We start from the raw sequence: 12,858 nt of genomic DNA on the forward strand, positions 1-12,858 counted from the left end.
AGCACCCTTGATGCCCAAAGTCAGGTTCCTATTCAACTCTGCCCCCTTAGCTTAACAAAGCTCAGTGTTATGTTCGCCCCTTGTCTTATAGGAAAAATCAGGGAAATTCCTGCACACAGCTCTCCTGCACCTGCCCTGGAACATGGTTACTTCCCAGCTCTGGTGGTGGCTCTTCTCCTCCCTGTGGCTTGCGTGCCCAGTTGATAACCCTCCTGCCTTGCTCTGTTTCTCTTGCCCCATGGCTCGAGAACTTGCCTGGAGAACTTGAGGACTCTCCCACAGATGAGTTTGAGGCTGAAGCTGTTGTTGGGGTCCTGGCAGTGGCAGGGCTGGCATGCGTGGGGAGCGTGGTGGGTGTCAGCGTGGTGGGTGTGTGGGCTTGCTGCTTGTTTTCCTTCTCTGCCTGGTGAGGAATGCAATGTGTTTGCCTTCCTTGGCTTGTGGTTGCAGCCACATTCCTGCACTGGGAGTCAGCACGGCGGCGGGCGGCGTGCTGTTCATGCCCCCTGGCTACATGCTTTCAGCTCCACATCAAAGGTGTGTTTAGTGTGTAGCTTGTGCCATTCCTGGCCACACCTGGTGGCCTGCAGGCATGCAGGAGGTGGAGTCTGGCTGTGTTTGCAGATGGCATTCAGGGTTCAGACTTCTTGCTTGTGGAAAGGCTGGAGCTGAGTCCATGCTAAACAACCCCAGGAATGCAGCGGGAGAGCTGAGCGGCACAGTCACTCCAGGGGCATGTCCTAGCAGCAATGTTTCCTTTATAGCTGCAGCAAAATAACTCATGCCTGCTCCTCCAAAGGAACTGGCTGTTTGCTTGGGTGTGTTATAGGGTTTAATTTACACTGATAAGGCCAATTAAGGTTGACTTGTCCCCCTGCAGCCTGTGTGCTCTTGGCAATCAGTAGATGATTGAGTGGCTTGTGCCATCAAGCTCTGCTTGGTACAAACTGCATGAGATGTCTGCCTGGAGATGGAATGGCTCCGGGATTTAACCTGGGCAGGAGTGCTTCCCGCAGTCAGTGGGTAAATGTTCTTACACGCATGCGCTGCAGCTGAACTGCTCCAGCTTCTTCTGGAAAAGCTTTCTTTTTCTGGCTGGTACCTCAAGAGATGAGGACGGGAAGTTTGCTGAAGGATGGCAGATCAGGATGCAGATGCATTATTTTGGGATCCTTGACATGATGTCTGTGAGAAATGGTCACTAGTTTTCTGTGCCCCTATCATGCAAGCCATCTTTGTCCTCTTTATGTAAGTCTTTCATTTGCCTGGCACGGGGAAACGTGGTCCCTTTTGGCAGTGTCAGTATGGGCAGCCCATGGACAAGGCTTGTGGAATGCATCTTGTGTGTCCTGGGTAAACCCTGGGCTGTTCACTTCATTACCCAGTTTGCTTTGATCTTTGGGACTTGCAGCTTCCCTTCTGGCAATTTCTACTAGCCTGAAATTCTGTGACCTGCCAGTAATTTCCATATTAAAGTTAGTCTTCTGCAGAAGAACTCCCTACTGCTATCCTTAGACAGTAGTAGGCAAGAAAGAATTGGCTCTCAGAAGTGCTCTGGCTTTGTAGCATAGCTTTTGCTTTTTAGCTGCCACAGCCTCTGGATCAGTTGCTGCTGTTACCAGACGGTCCATGCCACCCTCTCTTGAGAAGGATGTATCACTTTTCAAAGAAGGATCTCAATGATGGGTGATTAGGGCAATGTTACTTGTTGCAGAAGACTCTTACCATTGTGAAATGGGTGGAAATTAACCCCATTGGGCTCTCTTCTCCTTTGATTTCATGTAAATTGTGCATTTAATTTCAAACTAGTTGCCACTGACTTGTACCTGACTTTTAGGGCTTGGATGTTGACGAGAGAGTGTGTTGCCTGAATCTTCATTTTCCTTCCTTTATTGTGCAGTGCCAAACTGAACAATATGCCCTGTGGCAACATGAGGTGTAGCAAAATATAAGTAAGTCTAAAAGTGGAATATTATTGATAGAACATTTAAGTGTGTATAATCATTGGGTGTTTCAGCTTTGTCATGCAATATAGGCTACGGCTGCCAAAATGGAGGGTCTTGTTTAGGGTTAAATACTGCTTTTGCTGCCACTTTCCAATTGTCAGGAAGGGAGTAAGGGAGCTGGAATGAAACAAATGTGACATTGGTTAAGGAGGAAGGAGGGCTGATTCTTGGCCTTTTTCTTTCCTGTCAGTGAGTTTTAATATGTTGAGGAGGGAAAGTGACTAGTTCCTTGTTTTGGCTTCCCTGCTGGCCTTCGAGTCTGTGTAGGAATCCAGATCTCTGTGCTTCTGTGTCCAGTCCCAAACACCTCTGCTGGGGAGGTGTGCTCCTCTGGCTAGAGCAGTAACCCTCACCAAGTAGCTAGATCTCCCCCTGGTGGGACAGGGAGCAGAAAGCAAGGCTACAGCTGGACAGTAAAACTGGGAATTGGTCTGATCCTGGGGCACCTCGAGCAGGCAGCAGATGTGGTGTTTCTCCAGTTGAGACATTCCTTAGTCCAGAGTCACAGACTCTGTAGAGCTGAGCTCGTGCAGCTGCATGAAGCTGAAGGCGTGAGCGAACAGCTTGCTGTCGGCACTGGACAAACACCTTATCTTTGCAACATCTGCCTGGCTATACACTGGCATTCGTCCATGGTCTTTGCCCTTAGACAAGTGGTGAGCTTTGAGTGATTTAGTCTGACACTTGACAGACAAAAAAAAAAAAAGGTACATGGAACGTGATGGCTTCCTTTCTTTAGGATATCTGGGGCCGATCATCCTCTGCTCTCACTTAGAGCCCCTTTCAGGATAGGTGACTTCACTTGCAGCTCGACTGTCTCTCATTCCCAGCTTCCTCTCTGAAGAGCTGCATAGAACTTACTTATGGGGGGGTCCGCAGGGAAGAGCCCTGTGGAGGTGAAAAGCTTGTCTTCACTGCTAAAAAGGAGGTGTTTTTTCTTAACCTCAGAATAATTAACGGGCTTACGCTATCCCAAAGGATAACGGCAGTAAAGACCAGGCATTTCAGTTTTACAAGAGCAATGCTGGGCAGGGGATGTAGTGCTAGTCTGGACAAGCTGACCTTGTGGTAAAACTAAAGTGCTGGGCCTTCACTGCAATTGCCCCTTGAGACAATTTATGCTTATTATTAGCTCCAGCTGAAGAACAACACTGGTGCTAGCAATGATGACAGATGTGGAAGGAGATTGTTATTGAGAGCTCTGACTCTGCCCCGAGGAGGGGTTGTGTCTGAGGGAAGAGCTGAAGCGACCCTGCTTGGTCTCAGTGGGGCGTCTGTGGTTATCCCCCCCCAAGAGAGGAAGGTGAAGCTAGGAGGTACAAGAAGCAAAGAGAAGGACAAGCAGTGCAGCCTGTGACTGCTGGTGACAGGCAGCCTCCTCATGTACAGCCTGTAGGACAGGGGGTGGAGGTGTGGGTCCCCTCTGCTGTGGTTAGGATCCAGCTGTTAAAAGGACTGACTGGAGCCCAGGTGAATGGGGGGAGAAGAGCCATAGCCAGTTGCATGCTTTATACAGGTCACAAATGAAAGACGGGCGGGTGGATCTGTTTGTTTTTCCTAAGCTGGATTAAACTGTGTTGTATTTCTGTGACTGAACTCTCAGAATAAAATCTCTCAGCAGTTCAGTGGTGCTGAAGACTAAGAGAATCATTAAAAAAAAAAAGCTTAAAAAAAAACCCCAACAAAAAAAAACAAATGAGGCAAACTGAGGCAGATTAACTACAGGGCCACACCACAAAAAAGAGAGAAGATGCTTCAGGGTTACATTCTGCTTCAGGAGCCATGCTGCTCTATTGTTTACAGAGTTGAGACAAGTTTTGTGCCTGTTCCTGCCCTTGGCTCAGGCTCTGAATCTGCTAGGCCCAAAGCATGTTTTTGAAAGCCGTCTCCTTTCCTTGTTCTGCCTTTGTGGCCTGTTGAGACGACTACTGCTAGTGTGTAGGAGTGGGTGCTCTAACACTGCACATCGTGCCTGGGTGCACAGGCTGAGTGGAAGTCAATGGGGAATACTTGATGCGGTCTCCAGAGTAGGTAATGGCTGTGACTTGGGTTAAGTGGGAGGTGTCTGTGCCTGGTAGGAATCCTGCTTTGCAAAGGAGTCAGTAGCAACATCACTTGTAACCTCAGGGAAGGGAAAGTGGCAGGATGTGATCAGCTTTGGGAAAAGGCTGTGAACCCCTTTCTCTTTTCTCCCTTCGGCTAGGTAGGTTTATTCCTCTAACACCACTTCTGTTTCTCTCAGTGCTACGCTGCTTTTCCCTGCCAGCTTATAACGAGCTCGTTGTAGGTGAAGCGGGGATCAGGCGGCTGGGTTGAAGAATGACCCACTGCTATCCTCGCACAATGCTGGAGTCTGTAATTTTACTTCATTATACTGACTGCTGTCTGTATTCAGTGCCATAGAGATCATAAAATATTTCTGTGCTAGAAGATCTTCTCTGATGAATAGCACAGAGGATGGCTCAAGTTTCCATGGCAATGCTTCTGAATGTGCTTCTGTCACCAAAGAAAGAAGGACTTTCAGTTGATTAAGGTTTGAGGGGGTTGTCTGAGAAAGGGGATGGTGGTGAGAGTGCATGTTAGTTGTTTGCCTGCCTTTGGGTAGTGCCTCTGACTGATAGATAATCTGGAGAAAGAGGAAGCTGACATTTGGCTAATGGCAGAGACGGACTGTGTCGTGCAAACTACAGCTGGACTCCTGGACATGCTTAACTGTTCAGCTACAGATGCAGCTGCACAATCACCCAACAGTTAAGCCTGTACCATTCTCTGCCTCTCACATCTGACCATCTGCTAGGGAAAAGCTAATTAAACCAAAACGATTCTTGCTGGGATTAAACCCCAGCAGCAGAGCGAATTGAGTATAGTGCAAATATTGTTCTCCTACTACTGGATCAGGGTTGCTGCTTTATTTGTACTTATAAAGAATTGCAGGCTATTCAACTCAATTGCTGTCAGGTAGGTGTTTAGCTCATGCACACTTTCCTTCTTTTTTCTATCCCAGATCCCTCTTGTTTTAGGTGCAAGAGGTAAGGCTGTGTCTGCTGAATTTTCCTGTAGTTCCTTTCTTATGACAGCTGAGGCTGTTTTTCTTTAACATGGAATTTCATGCAAAAACAGTGCACAAAGCTGTTTTTTCTCCTAGCGCCTCAGTTTCTTTACTTACGGAATGGAAATTGTTCCTGCCTTCTTCATTGCATGTATTTACGGTGAGCATGAATTCTAGAGTTGGTGCGGGGCCACATAGCCTTATAATTGCTAGAAGCTACCAGTGTGAATCTGAGACTCAAGACCAAACAGTTTATTGCAAAAATGTGCCTGCAGCCCTTTGAGAGTTGAAATTTAAATCTCGTAAAATGGAAAATGTGGAAGTGTGGTTCCCTTAGCAACTGAACTCTTGTGTATACCTACAGTCCATGTTGCCATGTGATCTGGGCTTCAAAATAGCTCTTTCAAAAAAATAATAAATTAAATGGACTTACAACTCTGATTTCACGGCTGCTGCTGATACTCCGCAGAAGTGACAGCTCACCACGTTGTTCAGAGTTGTGGCACAATTTAGTTTCTGAAGGCCAATGAGGGATTTAGTCCTCTGCGAGGGGCTCCGAGAGGATTCTCGCTATTGTCTTTTCGTGCTGAAAATGGAAAACTTGTGCTGAAGAGGAAGTTAGTTCTGTATATGGTGGCTCAGAGATGGCAGTAGAAGGTGGCGGTGAGGAGAGGGTGATGGTGGCATTGCTGGAGAGGAAGGTTGGAGGGAGCTCGAAGAGACCTGATTGAAGAAGCAGGTAGAGATGAAAGTGAGACTACTGAAAGAATGCAGATAAATTAAGTCTTGATATTCAGGAGGAACAGTTCAGATAGTTTTGAATGAGGAATGGAAAAAAACCCAGTAATTTTGGAGTTGCTGGAATTTAATCTTGACAAATTTCAAGGGGAAATGAGGAGATGAGAGGTGATTTCAGAGTGTGAATTTGTAGCACGTTAGGTCTGTGACCTCAGACTTGTTTTGTGTAAGTGCTCACCCCACAGTTAGCACGAGAACTTCATATTTTGGTGGAAGAGGGGCAGTAGTAAGACCATGCCTGGGGGCAGTTAGATAACGTGCTCTAACTCCACACTCCAGTTTGCTCAGATAAGCTCTTGGTGAGCCATACCCTTAGGAATGAGCGAGCGGGGAACATTGCCTTCCTGGTGTCTGAACTGTTCCAGGTATGTTGGACATCAGCAAGCAAAAGCTGCGTGGGTGTATGGAAAGCAGGGTACAGTGCGAGTATTTGTGATCACCCTCCCGTCTTGCTTGGGGAGAGTAGATAAAATGTTATGCCATGCTGGTCTGAGCTTTATTATGATGTTTAGTTGGCATAGGAGTAGTAAAACTTTCAAGTCATATAAATGTCAATACCTTTAATACCTTAATATACCTCATGTAGTGTGGTTAGCTTATATTGATTCTAAGAGATGTCACTCTGGGTTTTTGGAAGGGGAAAAAAACCCAAACAAAACACAAAACCCAGCAAAACCTTCTTTGGAAGTAGAAAAGAGCAAAAAAGGGTTAACTTCAATATTGGTAAGGATTTTGCCATTGCAGGGAAGTTGTACTGATTTAACTTAATCAGATTAGAAACAGCTGTGATTATATTAGTGCAGCATTCCTGTATAGGCATCCTTAATTTAGTTTGTGTCTTGTATCTATCTATTTAACTTAAGTTGATTCAATGTAAAGTGCTCTTAAACTCAATTAAGAACATTTACCCAGGAGGGTTATACTGCTTTACATTATTTTCTGAGTCAATTTGATTTAGTACAGTGTGTATGTAGACAAGACCTTGGGGAAAAAGCTGATCCTTTTTATTACTTGCTGAACAGTATGTCATGTTTGGCTGCTGCCATGTGATTGTGGAAAGAAAGAGCTTGTTGTGGTGCATGTTGGTGGAGGATGGGCAAACGGATCATTGCAAGCCTTTATACAACTTGGTCATTCTTAGCCATAGCATTCGATTAAAATAGATGGCTCCTCCTTATAAATTAGGCTTTTTCTTGTCTAGAACAGATGTGAGACCCCTGATATGTTATTTTAAGGTTCCTCCTCAGCCTGCCAGTAAAAGTGCCTGCAGACCTGGTTAGCGTGCTGTGTATGCAGCAAAAGCAACATCTCAAAACTTTCGCAAATGTTTAATGTTTCAAAAGATTCATATGGCTGAGCAGGTTTGAGCTGGACTTTTCTACAGCTAGGCAGAGCTTGAAAGAAATTTCACCCAATTTTGATGCTGCTTCCTGGGCACTGTCTCCCCCCAGTATGTGCGTCAGTATGTATGGTGACTTACATACATACAAAACTCACGGCTAAGGAAAAAGTTACTACGTAAGTACTGCAGATGTCAGTTCTCTTTCTTTTTGAAAAGGATAAATCTAGTCAATACATCTTGTGTTTTCTACTTGTGGGTGAAAGCTCTATGGGAACAAAACTGGCACGTGAATTACTCCGCAAGCATGGTTGTGGTGATAGCATTTCAGAATAAAGCTGGCTGCTGTAAACAGCCGTTTCATTTCTTGAAATTTGCTTTTGCCAGCGCCTGCAAGCATCAGGGCTGGACTTAACGCCTCCTCAGCATTGCAGATGCTCTGTAGGCTGGGTCACTGCAACAACTTGTCCATCTGTCCTCTGTAAATAATGCAAATAATGTGCTCTGCTCCATTGTCTGGCTGTGTAGATACTGCATAGTGTGTTAGCCATCTGTGCATCTCAGCAACTCATAAACAGAGGGGATGTTTTGGAGAGGGTATTGAGGCAAGTATATAGGTTGCAGTAATGGAGCATTCGCTAACATTGCTATATTCTCTGCTAGAGGGGCGGCTCGGTGACGTTCAGTCCCTGGCACTGAGGAGCTCAAGACTGTAGTTTTCCCACAACTTCTGAAACCAAAGGTTGAAACAAGAGGACTGCTGATACTAATTGCTGGGGGTTGTATGAGACTTAGGGAATACTTAGAGGGCCTTAGAGTCGTCTTCTCAGTGGCTGAAGAATTTAAGCTGTTCCTACCTTGTTCTAATTAAATGCCTTTTGATTTTATGCTCTAGGAAGGTAATGTATGTGGTGGTTTTTTTTTTTTTTTTTTCCCCTTTTCTTCCCCTCCTACACAGCATAGGAGCTGACAGAGGTCTGGGAAGGGAAGTCTTACATGTTGATTTTCTACAGAAATATTCACCCACTCCTTCCTTCACTTCTCTTCAAATGTTTGCTTGCTGTAGCCATTCCCTTGCTGTAGCCATTCCCTAGCTTGTGTTTGAGAAAGTTTAAGGCCATGGCTCCCAAATTTCCAGCTTTTTGCCAGATACATGTTGTTAGAGTATCAAGATTTGCTTTTTCTAGCAGAGCCCAGACAGTAATTTTCAGGAACTTTTGAGAGTTGTTTTCTAATGGCCTGGTGTACATCTCTAAATATCTGAGAAACATGCTCCAAAAGTCTTCCCATGGAAGATCTTAAAAGAACACAGGTAAGAAGACAGAGTGGGGAAGGACATGAAACCCAAGATGCAAAGACAAAGAGGCTCTGGAAGTTTGTAGCCTAAACCACCTTGTGAGAGTTGAAAGAAAGGATCACTGAACAAACTAAAGAGATCAAGCTAACAGGATCACTGAACAAACTAAACAGGCTTCTGGTGTGTCAGCGTTTCTGGATGAGAAGCTGTCATTAGCCCCTGATGTAGCTGTTGGTGCTAAAGGTAACTTGGCAAATGACCTTTTGCTGAGGTGGTTCTTGTGCAATTTCAGATGTAGCCATTAAAGGTGGTTCTATGCTTTTGTATGCATTAGAAAGCTAGCATTCATTTCCTGGTCAAAAATCTCCCCTGGGTATTTTTATTCTCCATTAACATTCCTTCTGGGGATTGGATTCGGGTCCTTTGCTTCCTGTCCTGTTCCTGTTCAGATGTTAATCAGCTGTTGCGTTCTATTCCAGTTACGTGTTAGTGATGTTAGTGTTTCTTGGGCAATGCTGATCTGTCCTGGCTTTTACAAAAGGGTTAGGGAAGCTAAGCTACTCTTAACACAGCAAAGAGAGTAGATAATAAAGTGCATGCTTAAGGATACGGAGTGCAACTGAATTAGGGGAAGTGGGATCTTTGTATTGTGGAAGAAGGGAGCAGGACTGCAAGAAAAGTGCGATTCTGATTACTTTTAAGAGAATTCCGCAGGGTGCAATGGGTATGACAGACACATGATATGTCCGGTGGTATTTATATTCAACAAGAACTATGTAAGACTGTAGAGTCTAGGGATTTCATTTTCTTTGGAAATATGTTAGGTGTTAAGTAGGGCTTGTTACATGGACTGTTGTTCAACAGCTAGTCTGATCCCTTTTTCTTGATAGCTCTTGGAATTGTTCCCATGCAGGGAACAGAGGTTTCTGCCTAGCAGTCGAGGTTAATTGGTATGGAAAAGCAGGAATGAGCAATAATCCTCCTGAAACTCAATTTTAATCCAAGAGTCACTATAATGCTATTACTCAGATCTGAATCGTGAGCATTAATGTACAAGCAGAACTGAGATGCGAGTTTCTGCACTAGGAGCTGTCATCCTTTTATTTTAAAATGAGCTTCAAAGTAGCCAGCAGCAGAATGGATCTGAACGTACTTTTAATTGAGATGCCTTCTCTGAATGAAAAGATATCTCTCATTAAATATTAAAGTGTCCTTCAATAACCTTGCAGTTCTTTTCCATCATACTCAGCACCAGCACTCTACAGGTGCTGCTTTTAACTTCACACAGCTTGTTTGTCTGTCCTGGAGAAGACCTCTTGATGCAGTTATTGCATCATCCATCTTGCTGATTAGTTGTCTTGATCAGGCTTACTGCAGCAGCTTCTCACATAGTCTGGTTTGAGGCACATGGAGGCTAAGGTTGCCTCTATCCATAAACACAGGAAGGCAACTGGACAAGTCTCTCTTGCTTTTGCTTCTCATGATGCTACTGAAGAGACATTGTTGACTGCTAAAGCAGGATGTGCCAACGTCCTGTATTGGACATACATTCAGAGTACAGGTTGACCCACACAGAGTGAAGATTCTGGATTAGCTGTGGTGATCAGATATGTGGCACAGGACAGCACCATCATTTTTTTACACATGGGTATTGCATTTGGAGTTTTTCAGAGTACACTGACTGTGTGATAGCCAGTGAGTGTTTCTGTAGTGTTGCATTAGAAACAAATGTGACTGTGATTGTGTTATGGAATGTATTTTCTCTGTCATACAAGTTTATCTTTCTGAATAAAAAGCAAGGTTAAAGAAATGCTGCTTTTAATAGGAAAAGTTTGGAAAGATGACACAGTGCCTGAAATAAGAAACATTCTCTGCAACATAATCACCATATTTCTGTTGAGGAAGGGAGACTGCTGACCCTGAACACTGGTAAGCAGGCTGTTTTATAAGGTTGGAAAAGGCAACACAAGAGAAGGTGATGATGCGGAAAACCCTGCAAGTCCCCTGCCTCTTTGCAGGGGATGTTAGGCTGCTGCAACAGCAAGCAGGCAGAAACTGTTTGCATCCTAGAACCAAAGCTAAGTATTAGCTACCTCAGGCCTCAAGGGACTTGCCAAGTATCAGGAAGACAGTAGGTGCCTACAAATGTTGCTTTTTTTTTTTCTTTGGTGCTTTCCCTTTTTGTCCAAAGGGTTCCTTTTTGGACCTTTTTTTGTATGCTATGGACCTCTTTCTTGTTACTGGAGACAAAGTGATGCCAATGGGTAGTGTTGTGGTTTTGCATGCATGCCAAGTGGCTGTTAGTTCTGTGGGCCCTGTACAGAATAGTCTTAAGCAATTCTGTGCTAGATCACATCTGTTCCTGGTGTGTGGTAAAGATTTTGCCTTTCCCAGATCACTCAGAGAACATAGCTACTCTGCAAGTCGATTTTACACTGAGGGATGCTCTCTGGTAAAACCAGCTAGAGTCAAGCTTGTATGCTGCCTGTGCAGCTGCACTCAGCCACTGTCACTGCACTCCCTCACTGTGAAGAGGAAAGAGGTTGTGTGTGTTTTGTCTTTGTGAGGGGGTGGAGGAATCTTAAGCTTTTTGCATTAATGAAGCAAATTGTTAGGTTTCCACTGCAGTCTTCTGACCCTTTGTGCGTTCATGTCTGTTTGCCTGGAAGATGTGACTATTGCTGATGCTGATCAGCGTGAGTTGTAGCCCTCAGTGAGCCATTCCAGTGAAGCTGTAACTGTCAGTGGGCTTAGAAATGAGACTGGAACTACAGTGGGTAGTAGCTAGAAGACAGTAGAACTGGAGCTACTGCAGACAATAGCCTGCTAGGAAGAGAACTGTAAATGTTACGGAACGTTACTGATGAGAGATGGAAAGGGCAGATAAAAGGAACCAGGAGGTTAAGTTTCCTCTTGTATTCCAGTGCTAATTAGAATAGCTGAAGAGCTACCTCCTGCTGTAGCTCCAGGCTAAAGCTGAGCTTCTCCAGGGTAGTCAGAATGTGACTTGACAGCAAACTCCTTCAGAGAGAGACTTGTGAATAGCGTGGTGAGCAGAATTAGTGCCGCCTTCTATTTCTGGATACTACCTATATCCGTTTCTGCTTTGGAGCACAAGGTCCATCTATTCTGCAGAGAGTATCTGCTCTTGTCTGAACAGAGATGTGGTGAATTGAGCCACTTTGGGATTCTCTCTCTGTGGTAGCAAAGGATGCTCAGGTATTGTAGGCAAGAAGGGCTTAACTGTGCTGTTCAGTGCAGGGAAGTCTGCAGAACAAAATTAGGTTGGTGTGGCAGGGTGGTTGGAGCAGAATGACAGAGGCTGGATTCCTGGTGTTGGACAAGAATGCAGGTGGGGAAGTGGTGACCCCTGGAGCCATCTAGAAAAAACAGCCCCTTTCAGAGGTCAGTTACTGGTCTGCAAAGGCATCCTGCTCAGTGGAGAGGTGGTTAAAAGACCTTCCTTTTCTGGCACACGGACAAGGAGACAAGGAGCTTATTTCACTGGAGGGTCCTGGCATTAGATGGTAGCCTGATGGTGCAGCAGTTTGCTGCCGACTCTTGCCCTGGCTGTGGGTTGCTCTGCGCATGCCTGGCTGTTTCCATATGTTGTGCTGATAGGTGAGTGACACCAAGTTTCCTTTCTCGTGTTTCAGGAGCTGTTGGCCAGATACTGCTGGATGCTGACAGGGGAAAGCTGACTCGGAGACAAGCGGCCAGAAATGTTTGGACACGTTGTCACTTTGGATCTGTAAGTCCTTGTTTGAGGGAAAGTTACCTGGAGGCACTGTGAGTGTTTAAGTGTCTCTGGAAATTCTCAGATCATGAGGGTACGTTTCAAATCCCGATATCTTTTCCAGGTAGGTGGGGATGAGATGGCAGGTAGCATAGTTGCTGGCTCTGAGGTAGGAAGCAGGACAGTCCTGTTTGAGCCTGAGAGACAGGCTCCTGTATGCTGAGAGACAGGGATGCCTTTGGCGTGTTCATTCTGAGCACCTCTGCAGTGGAAACATGTGTGGACCCATGGGTGCAGCTGTTCCTGGAAGCCTCTGCTTGTCTGCCAGCCCATGTGGCTGGTGGTTTTTCCTTGACGCTGAACCAGCTCCCACTGGGAGTTGGTGGAAAAGCAAATTCAAACTATGCTGGCCTGGTCCTTCCTGGAGGTGCATGTTCTCCCTCTCTCTCTCTTTCTCCCCCCGTACTTTACAGTTTGCCCCGCAGAGCAGTTATGCTGTTGTGAAGCTGTTTTTTCCTGTGCTAGTTGAGACCCGACTATAGCATTGTAGTAAGGAAAGGGGCCAGACAGCTTGTTGGGGCAGAGCCAGCACTAGGGCACCTCTTCAGTTTGTTTTGGCAAAGCTTGAGTTTG

General features: G+C 45.4%; 1 protein-coding gene across 4 annotated transcripts in view; it reads left to right on the forward strand.

Moving 5' to 3' along the window:
* The window catches only part of TJAP1 (tight junction associated protein 1), a 39,352-nt gene that overhangs the window by 11,042 nt on the left and 15,452 nt on the right, over nt 1-12,858 (forward strand). For all 4 annotated transcript variants that reach the window (XM_075146724.1, XM_075146723.1, XM_075146726.1 and 1 more), the window contains one exon: nt 12,146-12,240. The gene's annotated coding sequence lies outside the window, so the exon portion shown is untranslated. The remainder of the gene's footprint in view (nt 1-12,145; nt 12,241-12,858) is intronic.

This window comes from Calonectris borealis, chromosome 3 (assembly GCF_964195595.1).
Source record: "Calonectris borealis chromosome 3, bCalBor7.hap1.2, whole genome shotgun sequence".
In the NCBI taxonomy this organism is placed as follows: Eukaryota; Metazoa; Chordata; class Aves; order Procellariiformes; family Procellariidae; genus Calonectris; species Calonectris borealis.